The 22,564-nt window shown below is 44.3% G+C and overlaps 1 long non-coding RNA gene across 1 annotated transcript; it reads left to right on the top strand.

Moving 5' to 3' along the window:
- Window positions 1-5,022: 5,022 nt before the first annotated feature.
- LOC130290941 (uncharacterized) lies at window positions 5,023-5,644 on the top strand. Its single transcript, XR_008847738.1, has 2 exons — window positions 5,023-5,359; window positions 5,445-5,644. It is a non-coding gene; the product is annotated as an uncharacterized LOC130290941 (long non-coding RNA).
- The last annotated feature ends 16,920 nt before the right edge of the window (window positions 5,645-22,564 follow it).

The following is a 22,564-nucleotide window of genomic DNA, read 5'->3' as shown; positions in this document are numbered from 1 at the left end:
TATTATACATTCTATTGGTACTGCATGATGAAAAGGTGCTAGCAACCCGCATGTATTTGCATGTGATACATTGTTTATGGCCACATTTCCAGTTACCCGGGAAGTTCAACCATGTTGGTTTGCTTTTATTTTTATTGGGGTCTACAAACAGACTCGGAGATAAGCGAGAGCCCAAAGAGGGTCCCCGCTTAGCTACGGCCTGGAAGGAACATGTCTCGAACTTCCTTAAAACTGAATCTTGTTCCAGAATAGGTAGGTATTTTTTCATGATGTTTTTAATTGCATAAAACTGCTTGCTATAAGATGTAATAAACCTAGGTAATGGTTCTCTGGTTTCCCTCTGATTACTTACAGGATGCCTATTTTTCTTGGGTTTGATTAACTCTTCTCTGTTTAATAACTTGGCTTTTTGTCGGGCCTCTCGCAGGACTGAGTCATTATATCCCCTTTCTAATAGTCTAGCATGTAGTTTATCTGATTCCTCCTCAAAGGTGTTTAGATTGGTGCAATTTCGTCGCAGACGTACCCATTCACCGTATGGTATGTTATGTACCACATGGTGAGGATGGCACGAAGTTGCCTGCAATATAGTGTTGCCAGCGACTTCTTTGCGAAATGGAAGAGTTTCCACTTTGTTACCACTGCCTCTTAACACCACATCAAGAAAGGGGATATCATCCCTTGAGATAGATGCCGTAAATTTAAGGTTCAGATCGTTCATGTTGATATAATGAACGAAACTATTGAACCTGTCGGCATCTCCCCTCCATATTAACACCAAATCGTCGATGTATCGACCTATCCATTTGATGTCACTATGAAAGGGGTTGCTAGGAGAAAAAACATACACCTCCTCCCAATGTATCATGTAAATATTGGCGTACGAAGGGGAGTATTTGGCTCCCATAGGGGCTCCACGGATCTGAAGGTAAAACTGTTCGTTAAACATAAAAAAATTATTATAGAGAAGAAATTCTGTTGACATTAAGAGAAACCGCTTCAGATCCGTGGGATAATTACTGTATAAGTCCAAATGTCGGGCCAATGCCTTCATACCTTCACGATTTGGGATGGAGGGATACAGCGAGACCACATCACACGTGGCCCAGCTGTATCCCTCCTGCCACTCCATCTGGTTCATTATCTCAAGGACATGTTTGGTGTCCCTTAAGTAGGTGGGCGTAATCCCCACCAGGGGTTGTAGATGGCTGTCCACCCAGTCTCCCAGTCTCTCTCCCAAGGCTCCGATACCTGCCACTATCGGACGCATAGGGGGGGGGGGGAAACCCCCTTATGTACCTTGGGGAGAGAGTGGAAGACTGGGGTGACTGTTGTGCTGCTCAATGCCGGGTTATATAGGACTTTAAATGAAAATATTTTGACTGATGAAAGTACCTATAAGAAACTCAGTGAGGACCCCACGACTTCATTTTTGCGCGATTTGAATGAATTACTTGACACAGGTGTTAGCATGGGGGTACTGAATAAAAGAACCAGGGATTATAAATATGTGAGCGAACCAGTCACCCCAGTCTTCCGCTCTCTCCCCAAGGTACATAAGGGGGTTTCCCCCCCCCCCTATGCGTCCGATAGTGGCAGGTATCGGAGCCTTGGGAGAGAGACTGGGAGACTGGGTGGACAGCCATCTACAACCCCTGGTGGGGATTACGCCCACCTACTTAAGGGACACCAAACATGTCCTTGAGATAATGAACCAGATGGAGTGGCAGGAGGGATACAGCTGGGCCACGTGTGATGTGGTCTCGCTGTATCCCTCCATCCCAAATCGTGAAGGTATGAGGGCATTGGCCCGACATTTGGACTTATACAGTAATTATCCCACGGATCTGAAGCGGTTTATCTTAATGTCAACAGAATTTCTTCTCTATAATAATTTTTTTATGTTTGACGAACAGTTTACCTTCAGATCCGTGGAGCCCCTATGGGAGCCAAGTACTCCCCTTCGTACGCCAATATTTACATGATACATTGGGAGGAGGTGTATGTTTTTTCTCCTAGCAACCCCTTTCATAGTGACATCAAATGGATAGGTCGATACATCGACGATTTGGTGTTAATATTGAGGGGAGATGCCGACAGGTTCAATAGTTTCGTTCATTATATCAACATGAACGATCTGAACCTTAAATTTACGGCATCTATCTCAAGGGATGATATCCCCTTTCTTGATGTGGTGTTAAGAGGCAGTGGTAACAAAGGGGAAACTCTTCCATTTCGCAAAGAAGTCGCTGGCAACACTATATTGCAGGCAACTTCGTGCCATCCTCACCATGTGGTACATAACATACCATACGGTGAATGGGTACGTCTGCGACGAAATTGCACCAATCTAAACACCTTTGAGGAGGAATCAGATAAACTACATGCTAGACTATTAGAAAGGGGATATAATGACTCAGTCCTGCGAGAGGCCCGACAAAAAGCCAAGTTATTAAACAGAGAAGAGTTAATCAAACCCAAGAAAAATAGGCATCCTGTAAGTAATCAGAGGGAAACCAGAGAACCATTACCTAGGTTTATTACATCTTATAGCAAGCAGTTTTATGCAATTAAAAACATCATGAAAAAATACCTACCTATTCTGGAACAAGATTCAGTTTTAAGGAAGTTCGAGACATGTTCCTTCCAGGCCGTAGCTAAGCGGGGACCCTCTTTGGGCTCTCGCTTATCTCCGAGTCTGTTTGTAGACCCCAATAAAAATAAAAGCAAACCAACATGGTTGAACTTCCCGGGTAACTGGAAATGTGGCCATAAACAATGTATCACATGCAAATACATGCGGGTTGCTAGCACCTTTTCATCATGCAGTACCAATAGAATGTATAATATTAGAACATACATTAATTGCAACACCTCACACGTCGTATATCTAGCGACGTGTGAACAGTGCCGCATTCAATATGTAGGGTGCACCGTGAATGCCCTGAAGTGCCGGATTAGGAGACACATTTCGGATGCGAAAGGTACAGGGTTCAATGTGTCTTCTCTGTAAAGGCACTTCAGGGACATTCACGGTGGTAATGTTAGCTCTTTGCAAGTTGTAGGTATAGAAAAGGTTTTTAGACATACGAGAGGTGGAGACCATTGGAGGGCACTCCTGAACCGGGAGTCCTTCTGGATGTTCCAGCTGGATACACGTCAGCCTTTGGGGATGAATCTTAGACAGGATTTGATTTTGTCCTGCTAAGATCACCTTAAAATATAAGTACATCCATCCTTTACTTTTTGTGTATATATACCCCTTTCTTGCAGCCAACCGCTATTTTATCATAATTTATAATTCATAATTTGTTTTGATGCATATCCAAATATTGAATATGTGATGCAGGTCATATATCCCTATAATTCTCTGGTTTAGTTCCCTACCTGTTAGTTTAAGATGTTTTTGAATTTTTTGAATTTTTTGCACTAGCAGCGTGTAACCAATGAATCCAAACCATGTTTTATAGTAATCATTCATCCCTGCCATGTTTTCCAAGTCTCTTTCCATCTAGGCTGATGTAAGATCACATGACCATTTAGTTTTATATAAAAGGAATATGTTTTAATGTTTGTACATGCCATGACTAAGGACCGGGTGTAGGTCCGAAACGCGTCGGCTGATGTTCTGTCTGAATACTACCCAATAAAGATAACACTGCTTTTACCTGCTACCTTGGGCTGGACCGTCCTACTTTGTTTGCTGTTTACTCATCAGCAGCCCACGAGGAAAGAGAGCGATTAATGGCCGCAGCTCCCTTATATGGGCAGGGGCTGGCCGTTTTAGGATTGGTCGCCACCATCTGTCAATCAGCTTTACAAGGTATTGTGGATATCACATGACCCAGAACCTCCAAAGGTCCTCTTACCTACCATAGAGACTAAACTACAGTCACATGACCCGCAGACCCTGCGACGCTATGCAAGGTAAGTATACACTTTCTATACAGTATTTACATTTATTTTAGCAATATATTAACTATATGAGGGGTGACTAGGGGAAGACTAAAGAAGCGGAATCCCACAGTTACTAGCAACTCTGACTTTGGGGACCCCTAACAAAGGTATGGTATGCAATACGGTACCGGGACACCACATTTTTTTTTTTGCTAAAAAAAAACTCAAACTAAAATTGCGTCTGTTCCTAGGCTTAGACCGGGATTAAAGGAAAACGGTCACCCATTCAGTCACACTAAACCCAATTCACAGGGTTATAGTACAGGTGAACATGAGACCGATGCAAGCTCTTTGACTGATATGCGTACCTGTAGTCCGGCGTGACGTCCCTCTGAAGGTCCGCTTCTTCCTGCGCTGAATTGCACGATGGAGGCGGCCCGCCGGTTGGACTTGAATATTCATGGGCGCTGGCCACGTGAGCGCTCAGAAGGCACAAGTGCTCACGAGACCAGCACCCACACTATAACCGGGTGTATCAGGTTTAGCGTGGTGAAGGGGTGACCGTTTTCCTTCAAACACAACTTATGGGTAGCCTTTTTCAAAGCCCACGTTGCTTCTTTTATTTTTTTTTTCCCACCCCCCTTCCGACAGATGTCTGTCCAGCTGTTGCAAAACTACAACTCCTAGTATACCCTGACACACGAAGGCCGAAGGCTGTCAGGGCATGCTTGGAGTTGTAGTTTTGCAACTGCTGGACAGCCACAGGGGATCACTGATGCAGTATGTGAATCTCGGCCTATGCTGCCTGATCTTGAACTGGCAGCAGGAGCCACAACCACTTTAAATCAATAAACAGCGCTGGCTCCCGGGACGTCTGACAAATAATATCCTTCCGCTCCTACCGCAACGTCAGGGGCATCGCTCGTCATACGTCCCAGCAGCCAGCGCTGCCCATTGGGAGAGATTTATCAAAACCTGTCCAGAGGAGAAGTTGCTGAGTTGTCCATAACAACCAGTCAGATCGCTTCTTTAATTTTTTAGAGGCCCTTTCAAAAATGAAAGAAGTGATCTGATTGGTTGCTGCGGGCAACTCTGCAACTTTTCCTCTGGACAGGTCTTGATGAATCTCCCCCATTGAGCCTGCCAGAGCCGCAGTGATCTGTGTAAGAAACCTATGGGCCCAGGCTGTTAGGGTCACCAAATGATATTACAAATACTGAGTGTCTGGTTAGGAGAAACTCCCACGGGGAGTGAACCATTTTAATAAAAATTGCCATAAATCCCTGAGATAAGTCATGCAGAATATGTTAAAAAGGTTTTTTGATTTGCAGCCAATCAGAAAGCAGCACGACTCAAATAGAACTCCCGTGAGGTCACACATGTGATGTCATCACCACTGTCATCAGTCAGGGGCCTAAACTGTAGGAACCTAGGAATGCAACTTCATACCCGCCTGTGACTGGTAAGTATCACATCTTTTTGATCAGTTCCATGTGCATTTCTATAATAAACATGTAACTAATCTCTCTTTTCTTTTCCTTTCTTAGATGCACACTTTCCAGGCTGTGGGGCAGCACATACACTGACACATTGGCCCAAATTCTAGAGGTAACCTCCTTTAGTATGCCCAGAGGAAGGGCAGTACAGTAGCCATGGATTCCCTACAGGTTTCCTCCCCTCTGGAGGTTTTTCCTGTCCTGAGTTAGTTACTGTCCGCTCTTTGTGAGTGATGGAGGTTACATAAAATCCCTACACAAACATTTTAATAAATAATAAATAAAGTTCCCCTTTTTTTAAACTGTTCTTTGACTTGTTCGACTCATTTATTTTATTTGTGTGTGTGAAAAATAGTGTTAGCAAAATGTGGATGACAGAAGTGTCCAAAACTGCTCTCCTGCAGGATCTGCACCATGTGATGAGGTGAGAGGCGGCTGGTGCTGGGGGGTACAGTTGTCCAGGCAACCGTAGGGCACCCAGCAAGTTCTGATGTTTTATTCCCAGAAATGGTTGGTTACTCACTTTGTCAGAAGATTCTCATCCTAGATATGAAGACAATCAGGGATCAAAACCTGTGGAGAGGAAAAGTGGACCAGTTGCCCATAGCAACCAATCAGATCACTTCTATTTTTCAGAGGTCTTGTTGAGAATGAAAGAAGCAATCTGATTGGTTGCTATGGGCAACTGATCAACTTTTCCCCTGCATGGGTTTTGATAAATCTCCCCAATAATTATTACAACCATGTCACACACTTAGGGTTGCCACCTGGCTGGTATTTTATCAGCACAGCTGGTATTTTAGACACCCTGCCAGTATTTGTAATATAAAAATAGCTCTGATTGGTGAAGATTTCTCCCTCACACACAGGAGCTCAGCACACTCAGCACAAAGGGAGAGGATTAACCCCTTAACTCCTTGGGGACAAAGGGCGTATGCATACACCCTCGCGTCCCGTCACTTAAGGACGGAGGGCGTATCCATACGCCCTCGGCATTTCCGATCACTGCCGCTCGCCGGGCGGTGATCGGACCGGGATGCCTGCTGATATCTATCAGCAGGTATCCCGTGGCAATGCCTAGGGGGGTCCTGAGACCCCCCCCATATCGGCGATCGCAGCAAATCGCAGGTCAATTAAGACCTGCGATTTGCCGTGATCCGGGAAAATCGGGTCACTGGTGACCCGATCTCCCGGAAAATAAGACTGCTCGGAGCTGTCAGAGACAGCCCCGACCAGCCTAAAGCATAGGAGCGAGGTGGCAATGTTGCCACCCCCTCCAATTCCCTGCCATTGGTCGGTCAGGCTGACCACCAATGGCAGGAGGGGGGCGGGGGGTTAGAGTTCATTTCCCCCCGCTCTGCGCACCGATCAAAGTAGGTATAGAGCGGGGGGAACACGGGCGGCGATTGGGGGGACATGGCCCAGCTTACCCGGACCTGCGGCGGAGGCGGCGGCATCCCGGAGCAGCGGCGGCAGAAGGAAGAGCGAAAAAAAGCAGCAAAACTACAACTCCCAGCATGCCCAGACAGCCAAAGGCTGTCTGGGCATGCTGGGAGTTGTAGTTTTGCAACATCTGGAGGGTCACAGTTTGGAGACCCCTGTGTAGTGGTCTCTAAACTGTGGTCCTCCAGATGTTGCAAAACTACAACTCCCAGCATGCTCTGACTGTCTGGGCATGCTGGGAGTTGTAGTTTTGCAACATCTGAAGTGGCACAGTTTGGAGACCACTATATGGTGGTCTCCAAACTGTAGCCCTCCAGATGTTGCAAAACTACAACTCCCAGCATGCCCAGACAGTCAGTGCATGCTTGGAGTTGTAGTTTTGCAACATCTGGCCCTTCAGATGTTGCAGAACTAATACTTCCAGCATGCCTGGACAGTCTGGGCATGCTTGGAGTTGTAGTTTTGCAACATCTGGAGGGCTACAGTTTGGAGACCACAGTTCTTCCCCAGTTGTTGCATAACTACAACTCCTAGCATGCCCAGACTGTCCAGGCATGCTGGGAGTTGTAGTTTGGCAACATCTGAAGGGCCAGATATTGCAGAACTACACGCCCAGCATCCCTGACTGTATGGGCATGCTGGGAATTGTAGTTTTGCAACAGCTGTAGGCACACTGGTTGGGAAACACTGAGCTAAAGTCTGTTTCCTAACAGTGATTCCAACCCATGTGCCTCCAGCTGTTGCAAAACTACAACTCCCAGAGTGCACTGACAGACCGTACATGCTGGGAGTTGTAGTCTTGCAACAGCTGGAGGCACATGGGTTGGAATCACTGAGCTAGAGTCTGTTTTCTAACTCAGTGGTTCCCCACCAGTGTGCCTACAGCTGTAGGTCTGTCAGTGCACTCTGGGAGTTGTCATTTTGCCACAGCTGAAGGTTTGGGGTGCCCCCCACCCCACCCATGTGAATGTACAGGGTACATTCACACGGGCAGGTTTACAGTGGGTTTCCTTCAAGGAAACTTACTGTGAACCCCCGCCTATGTGAATGTACCCTAAAAACACTACACTAACAAATAATAAAAAGTAAAGCACCACACATACACCCCCTTACACGTCACCCCCCCCCCCAATAAAAATGATAAACGTCTCATACGGCAGTGTTTCCTAAACGGCGCCTCCAGCTGTGGCAAAACCCCAACTCCCAGTGTTGCCGGACAGCCATAGACTGTCCTGGCAGGCTGGGAGTCTTGCAACAGCTGGAGGCACCCTGTGGGAGACACTGCTGTAGGGTTTTGGTGGAGACAAGCCCCATCCTTGTAACAGGGTCCACCCCCTACTGCAAATTCCTTATTCAGGCCTCAAATGCGCATGGCGCTCTATCACTTCAGAGCCCTGTCGTATTTCAAGGCAACAGTTTAGGGCCACATATGGGGTATCTCCGTACTCGGGAGAAATTGCGTTACAAATTTTGGGGGGATTTTTCTCCCATTACCCTTTGTAGAAATGGTAAATTTGTGGAAAAACCTGCACTTTAGTAAAACATTTTTTTTTTCATTTACACATCCGAATTTAACGAAAAGTCGTCAAACACCTGTGGGGTGTTAAGGCTCATCGGACCCCTTGTTACGTGCCTTGAGGGGTGTAGTTTCCAAAATTATATGCCATGTGTTTTTTTTTTTTTTTTGCTGTTCTGGCACCATAGGGGCTTCCTAAATGTGACATGCCCCCAAAAACCATTTCAGCAAAACTCACTCTCCAAATCCCATTGTCGCTCCTTCCCTTCTGAGCCTTCTACTGCGCCCGCCGAACACTTGACATACACATATGAGGTATTTCCTTACTCGAGAGAAATTGGGTTACAAATTTTGGGGGGCTTTTTCTCCTTTTACCCCTTGTAAAACTTCAAAAACTGGGTCTACAAGAACATGCGAGTAAAAAATTTAGATTTTGAATTTTCTCCTTCACTTTGCTGCTATTCCTGTGAAACACCTAAAGGGTTAACAAACCTACTGAATATCATTTTGAATACTTTGAGGGGTGCAGTTTTTATTATGAGGTAATTTATGGGGTATTTCTAATATGAAGACCCTTCAAATCCACTTCAAAACTGAACTGGCCCCTAAAAAATTTCGATTTTGAAAATTTTGTGAAAAATTTTAAAATTGCTTCTGAACTTTGAAGCCCTCTGATGTTTTCCAAAAGTAAAAACATGTCAACTTTATGATGCAAACATAAAGTAGACATATTGTATATGTGAATCAAAATATTATTTATTTTGAATGTTTATTTTCCTTACAAGCAGAGAGCTTCAAAGTTAGAAAAATGCTAAATTTTCAATTTTTTCATCAAATTTTGGAATTTTTCACCAAGAAATGATGCAAGTATCGACAAAAATTTACCACTAACATAAAGTAGAATATTTCACGAAAAAACAGTCTCGGAATCAGAATGAAAAGTAAAAGCATCCCAGAGTTATTAAAGCTTAAAGTGACAGTGGTCAGAATTGCAAAAAATGCTCCCTTCCTTAGGGTTATAATGGGCTCCATCCCCAAGGAGTTAAGGACCACGGGCGTATGGGTACGACCTTGCTCCCTGGTACTTAAGGACCAAGGGCGTTCCTGTACGCCAGTGGGAATTTCCGTCACCCCCCCGGGTGCCGGGCGGGGACCAGACCGGAATGACTGCTGATATTTATCTCCAGGCATCCCGTGCCAATGCCCAGGGGGGTCCTCAGACCACCCCATGTCAGCGATCACCACAAGTCACCAGTGAATTTACACCGGCGATTTGCGACAATTCCGTGTCACACGTGTCTCCGCTGACCCGGTGACCCGAAAAATAAGGGATAAGATTTAGGTGGCAGGGGTGCCCCCACTCCTATCCCTGCTATTGGTTAATCCCCCGGTGGCGATCCTCGTTCGGCGGCGATGACGTGCGGCAGGCTAGATGGATCCTACGGAAGCAGTCAAATAGTTGCCTAGCAACATCTGTAGGGCTACAGTTTGAGACCACTATACAGTGGTCTCTAAACTGTAGCCCTCCAGATGTTGCATAACTACAACTCCCAGCATGCCCAAACAGCTGTTTGCCGTTTCGGCATGCTGGGATTTGTAGTTTCACAACAGCTAGAGGGCTACAGTTTGGAGATCCCTGTGCAGTGGTCTCTAAACTGTGGCCCTCTAGATCTTGCAAAACTACAACTCCCAGCATGCCCACACAGCAGTTAGCTGTCTGGGCATGCTGTGATTTGTAGTTTTGAAACATCTAGGGGGCCACAGTTTGGAGATCACTGTGCAGTGGTCTCTAAACTGTAGCCCTCCAGATGTTGGAAAACTGCAAATCCCAGCATGCCCAAACGCAAACAGCTGTCTCGGCATGCTGAGAGTTAGAGTTGCGTACCTCCAGCTGTTGCATAACTACATCTCCCAGCATTCCCTTCGGCGATCAATACATGCTGGTAGTTGTAGTTTTGCAACAGCTGGAGGCACACTGGTTGTAAAATACTGAGTTAGGTAACAGAACCTATCTGAAGGTTTTCCAACCAGTGTGCCTCCGGCTGTTGCAAAAGTACAACTCCCAGCATTCAAAGTCTGCCAGTGCATGCTGGGAGTTGTAGTTTTGCAAAAGCTAGAGGTTTGCCTCCCCCCCCCCCCCCCCATATAAATGTACAGGGTACATTCACATGGGCGGATTTACAGTGAGTTTCCTGCTTCAAGTTTGAGCTGTGGCAAATTTTCCGCCACAGCACAAACTCCTAGCGGGAAACTCACTGCAAACCCCGCCAGTGCGAATGTACCCTAAAAACACTGCACTACACTACACTAACACATAATAAAGGGTAAAAGACTACATATACACCCCGTTACACTGTCCCCACCAATAAAAATGAAAAACATATCGTACGGCAGTGTTTCCAAAATGGAGCCTCCAGCTGTTGCAAAACAACAACTCCCAGCATTTACGGACAGCCACTGACTGTCCAGGCATGCTGGGAGTTTAGCTGGAGGCACCCTGTTTGGGAATCACTGGCGTAGTATACCCCTATGTCCACCCCTATGCAATCCCTAATTTAGTCCTCACATGCTCATGGCGCTCTCTCACTTTGAAGGCCTGTCGTATTTCAAGGAAACAGTTTAGGGCCATATATGGGGTATTTCTGTACTCGGGAGAAATTGAGTTACAAATATTGGGGGGGGAGGGGCTTTTTCTCCTTTTACCCCTTATGAAAAGAAAAAGTTAAGGTCTATATATATGCCTGTTAGTGTAAAAAAATGTTGCACTAACATACTGGTTTTGCCTCATACTTTTTATTTTCACAAGCAGTAAAAGGAAAAAAAGACCCCAAATATTTGTAACGCAATTTCTCCTGAGTATGCACATACTCCATATGTGGGTGTAAAATGCTCTGCGGATGCCCAACAAGGCTCAGGAGTGAGAGAGCGCCATGTACATTTGAGGCCTAAATTGGTTATATGCACAGGGGTGGCTGATTTTACAGTAGTTCTGACATAAACACAATGTAACAAGGAGTATGTAACATCCCACAGGTGTTTGACGAATTTTGTTAAAGTTGGATGGGAAGATAACAAAAAAATATTTTTTTCACTAAAATGCTGGTGTTACCCTAAATTTTTCATTTTCACAATGGAAAATAGGAAAAAAGCCCCCCAAAATTTGTAACCCCATTTCTTCTGAGTAAGAACATAACCCATATGTGGATGTAAAGTGCTCTGCGGTCAAACTACAATGCTCAGAAGAGAAGGAGCACCATTGGACTTTTGGATAGAAAATTTGTCCGGAATTGAAGGCCATGTGTGTTTACAAAGCCCCCATAGTGCCAGAACAATGGACCCCCCCACACACACGTGACACCATTTTGGAAAATACACCCCTCACAGAATTTAATAAGGGGTGCAGTGATCATTTACCCACATGTGTCTGACAGATTTATGGAACAGTGGACTGTGAAAATGAAAAATTTAAATTTTCATTTGCACAGCCCACTGTTCAAAGATCTGTCAAACGCCAGTGGGGTGTAAATGCTCAGTGCACCCCTTATTAAAATGTGTGAGGGGTGTAGTTTCCAAAATGGGGTCATATGTGGGGGGCATCCACTCTTCTGGCACCATGGGGGGATTTGTAAACGCACATTCCCTCCGACTTCCATTGCAAACAAATTCTCTCTCCAAAAGCTCAATGGCGCTCCTCCTCTTCTGAGCATTGTAGTTCGCCAGCAGAGCACTAGACGTCCACACGTGGGGTATTTCCATACTCAGAGGCATTTTCTCCTATTACCCCTTGCAAAAATGTCAAATTTGGGGAAAAACCTGCATTTTAGGGAAGACATTTTTTTCTTCATTTACACTTCCGACTTTAACAAAAAGTCGTCAATGCCATGTGTTTTTTTTTTTTTTTTCTGTTCTGGCACCATAGGGGCTTCCTAAATGCGACATGCCCCCCATAAACCATTTCACCAAAAAATTTTTCATTTACACTTTCGACTTTAATGAAAAGTTGTCAAACACCTGTGGGGTGTTAAGGCTCACTGGACCCCTTGCTACGTGCTTTGAGGGATGTAGTTTCCAAAATAGTATGCCATGTGTTTTTTTTTTTGCTGTTCTGGCATAATAGGATCTTCCTAAATGTCACATGCCCCCCAAAACCATTTCAGCAAAATATACTCTCCAAAATCTCATTATCGCTCCTTCCCTTCAGAGCCCTCTACTGCGCCCGCCGTAAACTTGACATACACATATGAGGTATTTCCTTACCCGAGAGAAATTGGCTTAAACATTTTGTTTTGTTTTTTCTCCTATGACCCCTTGTAAAAAATCAAAAACTGGGTCTATAAGAACATGCGAGTGTAAAAAATGAAGATTTTGAATTTTCTCCTTCACTTTGCTGCTATTCCTGTGAAACACATAAAGCGTAAACACGCTTACTGAATGTCATTTTAAATACTTTCATGGGTGCAGTTTTTATAATGGAGTAATTTGTGGGGTATTTCTAATATGAAGGCCCTTCAAATCCACTTCAAACCTGAACTGGTCCCTGAAAATCCGATTTTGAAAATTTTGTGAAAAATTGGAAAATTGCTGCCGAACTTTGAAGCCCTCTGATGTCTTCCTAAAGAAAAAAACATGTCAACTTTATGATGCAAATATAAAGTAGACATATTGTATATGTGAATCAATATTTAATTTATTTGATATGTCTATTTTCCTTACAAGCAGAGAGCTTAAAAGTTACATTCATCAAATGTTGGAATTTTTCACCAAGAAATGATGCAACTATTGACGAAAATCTACCACTAACATAAAGTAGAATAAGTCAAAAAAAAAACAATCTCAGAATCAGAATGAAAAATAAAAAAGTTATAGGGGTCAGAAGATGAGAATTTTTAACGTAGAAATTTTCCTGCATGTAGTTATGATTTTTTTCAGAAGTAATACAAAATAAACCTATATAAGTAGGGTATCATTTTAATTGTATGGACCTTCAGAATAAAGATAAGGTGTCATTTTTACTAAAAAAATGCACTGCATAGAAACGGAAGCCCCCAAAAGTTACAAAATTGCATTTTTTTTTCAATTTTGGTTTGGTAAAATAACTAATGTTACTGCAAAGTAGAATTGGTGGCGCAAAAAATAAGCCAGATATGGAATTTTATGTGCAAAATTGAAAGTGTTATGATTTTTAGAAGGTGATGAGGAAAAAATGAAAATGCAAAAACGGAAAAACCCTGCGTCCTTAAGGGGTTAAGGTACGATAAATCTCTGTATACAGATTGGGGTTTTGGGGCACAGTTCACACTAATGACTACCAAGAGGGGGCTGTCCACTAATAAGCAGCATATATTTTTATCAATAATGCCGCTGAAAATATATAGCATAAATTCATATATGGCGTCAGTATATAGTATAAATTCAATACAGGGGTCAGTATATAATAAACCTTCATATATGGGATCAGTATATAATATAGATTCATCTATGGCGTCAGTATATAGTATAAATTCATATATAGGGTTCAGTATACAGTATAAATTAATTTGTAGGGATCGGTATGTATATATATATATATATGTGGAGTCAGAAGGTAGTAAAAATTCATATGTGGAGGTATTAAAAGATTTATTTAAAAAATTAAAAAAAAGGAGAAATACATTTTAATGTATGTGGGCAGCCCATCTATATAGGTGTGGCTCACACATGGTTGAGCGGCTCATCGGGCCCCCCATGATCCACTCAGGCCCATCGCTACAGGACAGGCAAACCAAGCAATTGCTTGGGGCCCCGAGCTGGCCGGGGGCCTTGAGAAGAGCCTGAACTTGCCCGTCCTGTAGCGATGGGGCAATTCCCCCCATCACTATTAAGAACATCCCTGTGTCCCAAAAGATGTTTTCGGGACACACGGATGCCCCCGTTAACTGTCTGCAGCTCCGCGTTAAGTTTAAAAACGCAGGGGCCGCCAGAAGATGACGTCCCGTGACGTCACTGACGTCCCGTGCGTACGCCTATAGCAACGGAGGCGCAGAAGACCAGAGCATCAAGGAGGAGGAAGACGCGCGCTGGCCAGCTTGGTAAGTGACCAGCGGGATGTCATCTTCGGTGCTCCAACCACCGCTTCTCCGGTCCCGGGAACTAATGCTATGGCCGGACAGGAGGAGCGGTGGACGGTACACTGTATTGGGGCAGTACACAGACATACAGCGTCCAGCCATACACTGTATATGGCTGGAGGCTGTATGTCTGTGGGGAACACTGCCTACCTAATGTGGGGGAACACTGCCTACCTAATGTGGGGGAACATTGTCTACCTAATGTGGGGGAACACTGCCTACCTAATGTGGGGGAACACTGCCTACCTAATATGGGGGGACTCTGCCTACCTAATGTGGGGGAACACTGCCTACCTAATGTGGGGGAACACTGCCTAGTCATACCTAATGTGGGGGAACACTGCCTACCTAATGTGGGGGAACACTGCTTACCTAATGTGGGGGAACACTTCCTACCTAATGTGTGGGGAACACTGCCTACCTAATATGGGGGAACAATGCATGCCTAATGTGGGGGAACAAGGCATGCCTAATGTGGGGGAACACTGCCTGCCTAATGTGGGGGAACACTGCCTGCCTAATGTGGGGGAACACTGCTGCACCTAATGTGGGGGGGAACTATGCTGCACCTAATGTGGGGGGGAACTATGCTGCACCTAATGTGGGGGGGGAACTATGCTGCACCTAATATGGGGGGAACTATGCTGCACCTAATGTGGGGGGAACTCTGCTGCACCTAATGTGGGGGGAACTTTGCTGCACCTAATGTGGGGGGAACTCTGCTGCACCTAATGTGGGGGGAACTCTGCTGCACCTAATGTGGGGGGAACTCTGCTGCACCTAATGTTGGGGCCTCGTATCGACATTCGCTCACGTCACGCTCCCAGAATTCAAGGGCCGGCGTTACGTGGTCAGCCCTAGAGCGTGACGTGCATGAACATCAAGGGGGGGGGGGGGGCTCCATGTCTATTTTGCTTGGGGCCCCCAAATTCCTTCAAACGGCCCTGGATCCACTCTTGCCGGGGGTCCCCATGAGTTGTCAATCCACCCCTGCCTCCCGCTGTGAACTTCACTGCCAGACTCTGAAGGGTGAGAGGTTAATTTGCCGACGCTGGACTGGTACATGACGCAACGTGCCTGGACATGGGCAAAGCTTCCTGTTATGTCACGCATATATAATTAACTCTGCAAATTAGCATGGCCATTTTTTTTTTTTTTTGCAAGAAAGGTGGCAACCCTATCTATTAGTAGTTCAACAATGACACTAAGTAATGCTATGAAATAGTATAGTATTGTTTAGTGTTAGCAGTCTAATGATTGCATATAAAAGTCCGCTTTGGAGACTTAAAAAAGTGCCAGCAAAATAATAAAATAAGGATAGAAAAGCTCCTCTCCTAATTAAAATTAAAACCATCCCTCTTTTCCTAGTTTTTAAATAAAAAAAACACATTTAATATTGTCCTGTACAGAAATGTCCATACTATTTAAACATAGTGGTGGAGATTTATCAAAACCTGTCCAGAGGAAAAGTTGCTGAGTTGCCCATAGCAACCAATGAGATCTCTTCTGAAAAATGAACTAAGCGATCTGATTGGTTGCTATGAGCAACCAATCAGATCGAATTTCCCTTTGGACAGGTTTTGATAAATCTCCCCCTGTGTCTATGATCCCATACGATGAATGGTGCATACTCATTTTGTAAAAAAAAAAGTGACTACTTTTAACCCCTAAACCCATTCAGGATGCATACGCCCTGCATCCCGAGTCCTTATGGACTTAGAGCGTGTGGATACGCCCGTGGGAATTCCGGTCCCCGCCGCTAGCCAGGACTGGACCAGGATGCCTGCTGAAATCATTCAGCAGGCATCCTGGCACATCGCCAGGGGGTGTCCTGAGACCCCCCCCCCCCTCCATGTCGGTGATCGCAAAAAATCGCATGCCGATTCAGACATGCAATTTTCTGCTATTTCGGGCTGATCGGGTCTCTGGTGACCCGATCGCCAGGAAAATAGGGATGATAGGAGCTGTCAGTGACAGCCCCGATCATCCTGAGGGCTAGGAGCGAGATTGCAGTGCTGCGATCTCCTCCTATCCCCTGCCATTAGTCAGAAATGAATTCTGACAATGGCAGCGCACGACAGGGGGTTGCCATGGAAACCCCCCATTCTGCCCAGCCCTGGATGTCGGGCAGAACGGGGGGAGAAGATGGCGGCCAGTACCTGCAAAGAAGATGCGATGGGGATCGGCGATCATCGGTGGAGACAGCGGAGATCAGCGGTGCAGGTAGGGAGACGACGTGGGGGGGCGAAAAGAAAGGTGTCAGTAAGCGATATTTACTGCTGCCCTTCTAGTGGGTGCCAAACTGCAACTCCCAGCATGCCCAGATAGCCAAAGGCTGTCTGGGCATGCTGGGAGTTGTAGTTTTGCTACATCTGGAGGGTCACAGTTTGGAGACCACTATTACAGTGGTGCCCAAACGGTAGCCCTCCAGATGTTGCCAAACTACAACTCTCAGCATGCCTAGACTGCCCAGGCATGCTGGGAGTTGTAGTTCTGTAACATCTGCCCCTTCAGATTTTGCAATTTTCATGAAAATTTTGAAAATTGCTCCTATCTACCTTTTTTCAAAAAAATTAAATATGTCCATTTTATGATGCCAACATAAAGTAGACATATGGTATTTGTGAATCAATATAAAATGTATTTTGAATATCCATTTTCCTTACAAGCAGAGAGCTTCAAAGTTAGAAAAATGCTACATTTTCATGTAATTTTGGTATTTTTCACCAAGAAAGGACGCAAGTAATGACGAAAATTTACCACCAAAATAAATTAGAATATGTCACGAAAAAATTATCTCAGAATCAGAATAATCGGTAAAAGCATCTTAGAGTTATCAATGCTTAAAGTGACGGTGGTCAGAATTGCAAAAACGGCTGCATCCTTAAGGTGAAAATGAGCTGCGTCCTTAAGGGGTTAAGGACGCCGCCTGTTTTAACCTTAAAGGGGTTCTCCGCCCCTAGACATCTTATCCCCTTTCCAAAGGATCTACTATGCGGCACCCACCTTTAGCGGCTTCCGGAACCGCTGGAGGTCCTCAGGCTGAGTCCATCTCGACCACGGGGACGGAAGATCGTGATGTCACGATTCTGCCCTGTGTGACATCACACTCCGCCCCTTTGTCGCGCCCCCCCATAGACTTGCATTGAGGGGCGGAGTCCTGACGTCACGATCTTCCGTCCCCGTGGTCGAGATGGACTCAGCCTTAAGACCTCCAGCAGTTCCGGAAGCCACTAAAGGTGGGTGCCGCATGGTAGATCCCTGGGGTCCCCAGCAGTGAGACCCTGGCGATCTGACATCTTATCCCCTATCCTTTAGATAGGGGATAAGATGTCTAGGGGCGGAGTACCCCTTTAATGACCAAGCCCAATTTTTCAAATCTGTCCTGTTTCTCTTTAAGTGGTAATACCTCTGACATGCATTTACTTAGCAACGTGGTTCTAAGATAGTTGTTTTCATGAGATATTGTACTTTATATTAGTGGTAAATCTTTGTTGATTTATGCAGCATTTTTTTTGGAAAAACTCCAAAATATTGTGAAAAATTTGAAAAAGTTCTGGCGTTTCTTTACTTTTTTTTTCTTTTTTTTTTTTAATGGAATTCCCTGTATGGTAAAAATTACGTTATTTTAATTATTTGGGTTGGTACGATTATAGCAATACCAAATTTATATAGCTTTTTTTATGTTATTTTTTTCTTTTCTAAACCTTTTTTTCCCTTTTTTGCGTAGTCATGTTCTGACAGCCATAACTTTTTATTTTTTTTTCGGCCAAGGCCATTGTGTGGGGCCTTATTTTTTGCAAGACAAACTGTACTTTTGATTGGTACCTTTTTTTGTGATCCGTGCTACCTTTTCACCTATATGTGTTTTTTTTTTTTTTTTACGGCGATCACCGTGCGGGATAAATACAATTATCAATTTATTGTACAAATCATTACAGACGTGGTAATACCTATTATGTATAGGTTTGTTTGTTTATTTATTTATTTTTTGGGTGACAATATATGTTCACATATACACATATATATATATATATATATATATATATATATATGTATATATATATATATATATATATATATATATACACAGCAACAGGAGAATACAGCAGCACACTGCTAGCACTAAGATATAGATGAAACATGAGTATATAGATAAAACATGAGTATATGGATAGAACATGAAAAGCTATACAGCTGTAATGCAATAAATGAAGATATGAAACTATGAAATTATGAGGTACTTAGCTTGCAAATTTGGCGCCAAATAGCGTGGACCGTCCCACCACGGTAAGGTGACCTCATTCTGAGACGGACCCTACACTGTGAATATGCCTCTGTGTGAACAGTACAGCAGCCATACAAGGTCTGAAACATCCAAGGCACCTTATATACACCTAATAGAGGTGGGTGGGGTGCAGGAGCCAACATGGAGGTAGCCACTCCCCCGTATGTGTAATACAACCAAAGAATAAATTGGCCAGCACTATTGATCTAAACTAATGTAAAAACCTGGCTTGCAGGTGCAGGCTGCTGGGCTAAATATACAGCAACAGGAGAATACAGCAGCACACTGCTAGCACTAAGATATAGATGAAACATGAGTATAGATAAAACATGAGTATAAAGATAGAACATGAAAAGCTATACAGCTGTAATGCAATAAATGAAGATATGAAACTATGAAATTATGAGGTACTTAGCTTGCAAATTTGGCGCCAAATAGCGTGGACCGTCCCACCACGGTAAGGTGACCTCATTCTGCGACGGACCCTACACTGTGAATATGTGGGTGACAATATATGGTCATATATATATATATATATATATATATATATATATATATGCAAATCATAAAATGTTGCAGTATCTTGTAATACCTTTTTTATTGGACTAACAGCATTTTGTAGAGACAAGCTTTTGGGATTCCTTCCTTTATCAAGACTTGATAAAGGGGGATATCCCAAAAGCTTGTCTCTACAACCCCAAAATTTGCAAAAAAATTTTTCAATCCCTCCCCCCCCCAAAAAAAAAAAAGCAATATAATGTGGAATTTTGTTTTGCTCTGCATGCAAAATGAAGGGTGTCATTACAAAGTACAATTGTTTGCACAAAAAAAACAAGGTTCTTTGAAATGGGCTGTGACTCAAAGAGTTAAAAGGGTACTTACCAGCCAGACAGTAATGGACATGCTTAGGAAGGATCTATGCTTGTCTTGGGGCTAAATGACTGTGTTTTAAGTACACGAGAACGCTGCTGTTTTTTTGTGAACTTTTTATATTTCCTGTTGGAGTTCCTTCCCTCCAACGACAAGTCCCAGGATTCCTTGTATGTAAATGTGAGGTCACTTTTTTCCTCTTACGCATCATCGTGTTCCTGACAGCCGCTGTGCCAGCCTTGAGATCGCAGGGATCCCCAGTGGTCGGAGCCCCCATGATCAGACATCTTATCCCCTATCCTTTGGAAAGGGGATAAGAAGTTTAGGGGCGGAGTACCCCTTTATCGACCGGGAAGGGCGTTTTATTTTTCCTCCTCACCTTCTAATATCTATAATGCTTAAAAAAATTTCACCTGCAGACCCATTTAAGACTTGTTTTGTGAGCCGCCAACTGTACTTAGTACTATTTTGCTTCTGTGCTATTTTTTTTGCGCCATGATCTGTAATTTTTATCAGTGCCCTTTTTTTTTAATGGAATTTTTTGATCACTTATTATTTTCTGGTTTTACTTTTCCGTAAACTTGTCACATGTTTTGTTACCCAGAGAGCACCAGCTAACCAGGTGACCTGCAGCTTGACCTATGGCTCCTTGCTCAGCCCCCTTTATAATGAGGGGGAGCCATTATAATCTCTCTCTTCCACCACATTCTCTGCTAAGGTCAAGTTCAGTCCAGATGTCTCAGAGCCAGTGTCCAGCACATCTGGAGGCCTCAAACCTAACCAGCAGCCACATGTCAGTAAGTCAAGTCGTCTTTGTCTGCTGTCACTACCTACAGTCAAGTCAAGTCTATAGTCAAGTCTATTATAGTCAGCGTAGCTGAGTTAAAGTCTGTCCAAACACTGCAAGTCCCAGCAAGCTGCAAGGTCCCCTCTGTGTTACTGGCCACCTCTCTGGGATCCTGGCCTAGCTGTAAAGACTGTACTATATGTCTACCTCAGTAAAGCTACCGTTAACCCTAACCTGGTCTTGGACTGTTATTACACTGCCTAACCTAAGAATAGCGATGCTACTGTTAGGGTGGTTACCAGGAAAGCCACACCCTTGCACCACAAAGCCCCTGGGCTTTAACATACACCTCATACATTCACACCCTGTGGCACACCCCAATGGCATCTTGTGAGAAAATAAATGAGTGGGCAGTTTTTTGTGGTGTTTTTGCTTTGTGGTGCCTTGGGGGGTGGGGTGTATGGCAGTTGGGGTGTTGCTGTGAGGTATATCACGGTTATAATTAACTCTTGTCAGTCGTGACGCCAGGGTGAGGGTTAATACTGTGATGCTTGGCCTATCGCCACCCTTCCCAAAAGTGATAGGGAGATGTAGAATAAATGCAATGTCCACAACCAGAACTTTGCTGAAAACTTTCAGAAACTTTACTGAAGATTTTCTGTAACATGGGATAACAGGAACAGTCTTTATAACAAAGTCTATGTACAGCTTAGCTGAGATTGACGTATTTTTTGGACTTTTGTAAGTTCTTTAGCTTAGTAGGATTTAGTATGTGCAGATCCGCTGGATTTAGGGTTATGTTTAGGTCCAGGATCCTTGCTAGAAGTAGCGGGGAAGTTTGTAGGGACTCACTGTTTGATTCGAGCTGAGGCCAGCAGGCTTTGGCCCAGTGGTTGCCGATGACAGCTGCGCAGATCTTTACTCATCAGCAGCCCACGAGGAAAGAGAGCGATTAATGGTCGCAGCTCCCTTATATGGGCAGGGGCTGGCCGTTTTAGGATTGGTTGCCACCATCTGTCAATCAGCTTTACAAGGTATTGTGGGTATCACATGACCCAGAACCTCCAAAGGTCCTCTTACCTACCATAGAGACTAAACTACAGTCACATGACCCGCAGGCCCTGCAAAGCTATGCAAGGTAAGTATACACATTCTATACAGTATTTACATTTATTTTAGCAATATATTAACTATATGAGGGGTTACTAAGGGAGGACTAAAGAAGCGGAATCCCAAAGTTACTAGGAACTCTGACTTTGGGGACCCTAACAAAGGTACGGTATGCAATACGGTATCGGGACAACACATTTTTTTTTTTGCTAAAAAAAACTCAAACAAAAATTGCATCTGTTCCTAGGCTTAGACTGGGATTAAAGGAAAACGGTCACCCATTCAGTCACACTAAACCCAATACACAGGTTTATAGTGCAGGTGAACATGAGACCGATGCAAGCTCTTTGACCGATATGCGTACCTGTAGTCCGGCGCGGCGTCCCTCTGAAGGTCTGCTTCTTCCTGCGCTGAATTGCACGTGTTGTGTCCCGGTACCGTATCCTATCCGTTACCTGCGTGTGTGGGTCCCCTTAGCCAGAGTCCCTAGGACGTTGGGGTCCCCATTGTCTAGTTCACCCCTGGTCACCTCTCCTCCAGATAGTTATTGCGCTAATAGTTTACTTAGGAAGCATGTAAATTTGAGATCAATGTCTATAAATAGTTAATTACCTGTCTATAGCGTAGCAGGATCTGCGGGTCACGTGGTCAGGTGAACTCTATGGTATTTCTGCTTAAGGACCTTTTGAGGTCCCTGTGACGTATGCTACCTACAGTGAATGACGGATGTTCGGACAAATCAGATTCACCCCGCCCCTGCCCATATAAGGGAGCAGCGGCCATTGTTCTCTCTCTTGTTCCTGCGCAGCCAAGCAGTAAGCAGCTCTTGTACCCGGGCTGCCAAACGAGCAGTATCTGCGCAGCTGTCCATCACAGTGAGTTAGGCCTGAGCCTTGTGGCAACGGCTGATATATTCAGGATCGCAAGTGTGTCAATCCCTGAACACTCTGCAGGATCACCGGACCTTATCTATCCCCTAAATCCGCAATAATTACCCTAAATTCTGAGAATTTAATTTCATTCAAGGTCCGCAACAATTGTCAGTCATTG

This window comes from Hyla sarda, chromosome 9 (genome assembly GCF_029499605.1).
Source record: "Hyla sarda isolate aHylSar1 chromosome 9, aHylSar1.hap1, whole genome shotgun sequence".
Lineage (NCBI taxonomy): Eukaryota > Metazoa > Chordata > Amphibia > Anura > Hylidae > Hyla > Hyla sarda.
Note: the sequence above shows the minus strand (reverse complement) of the source record. Positions and strands in the feature narration are given on the sequence as shown.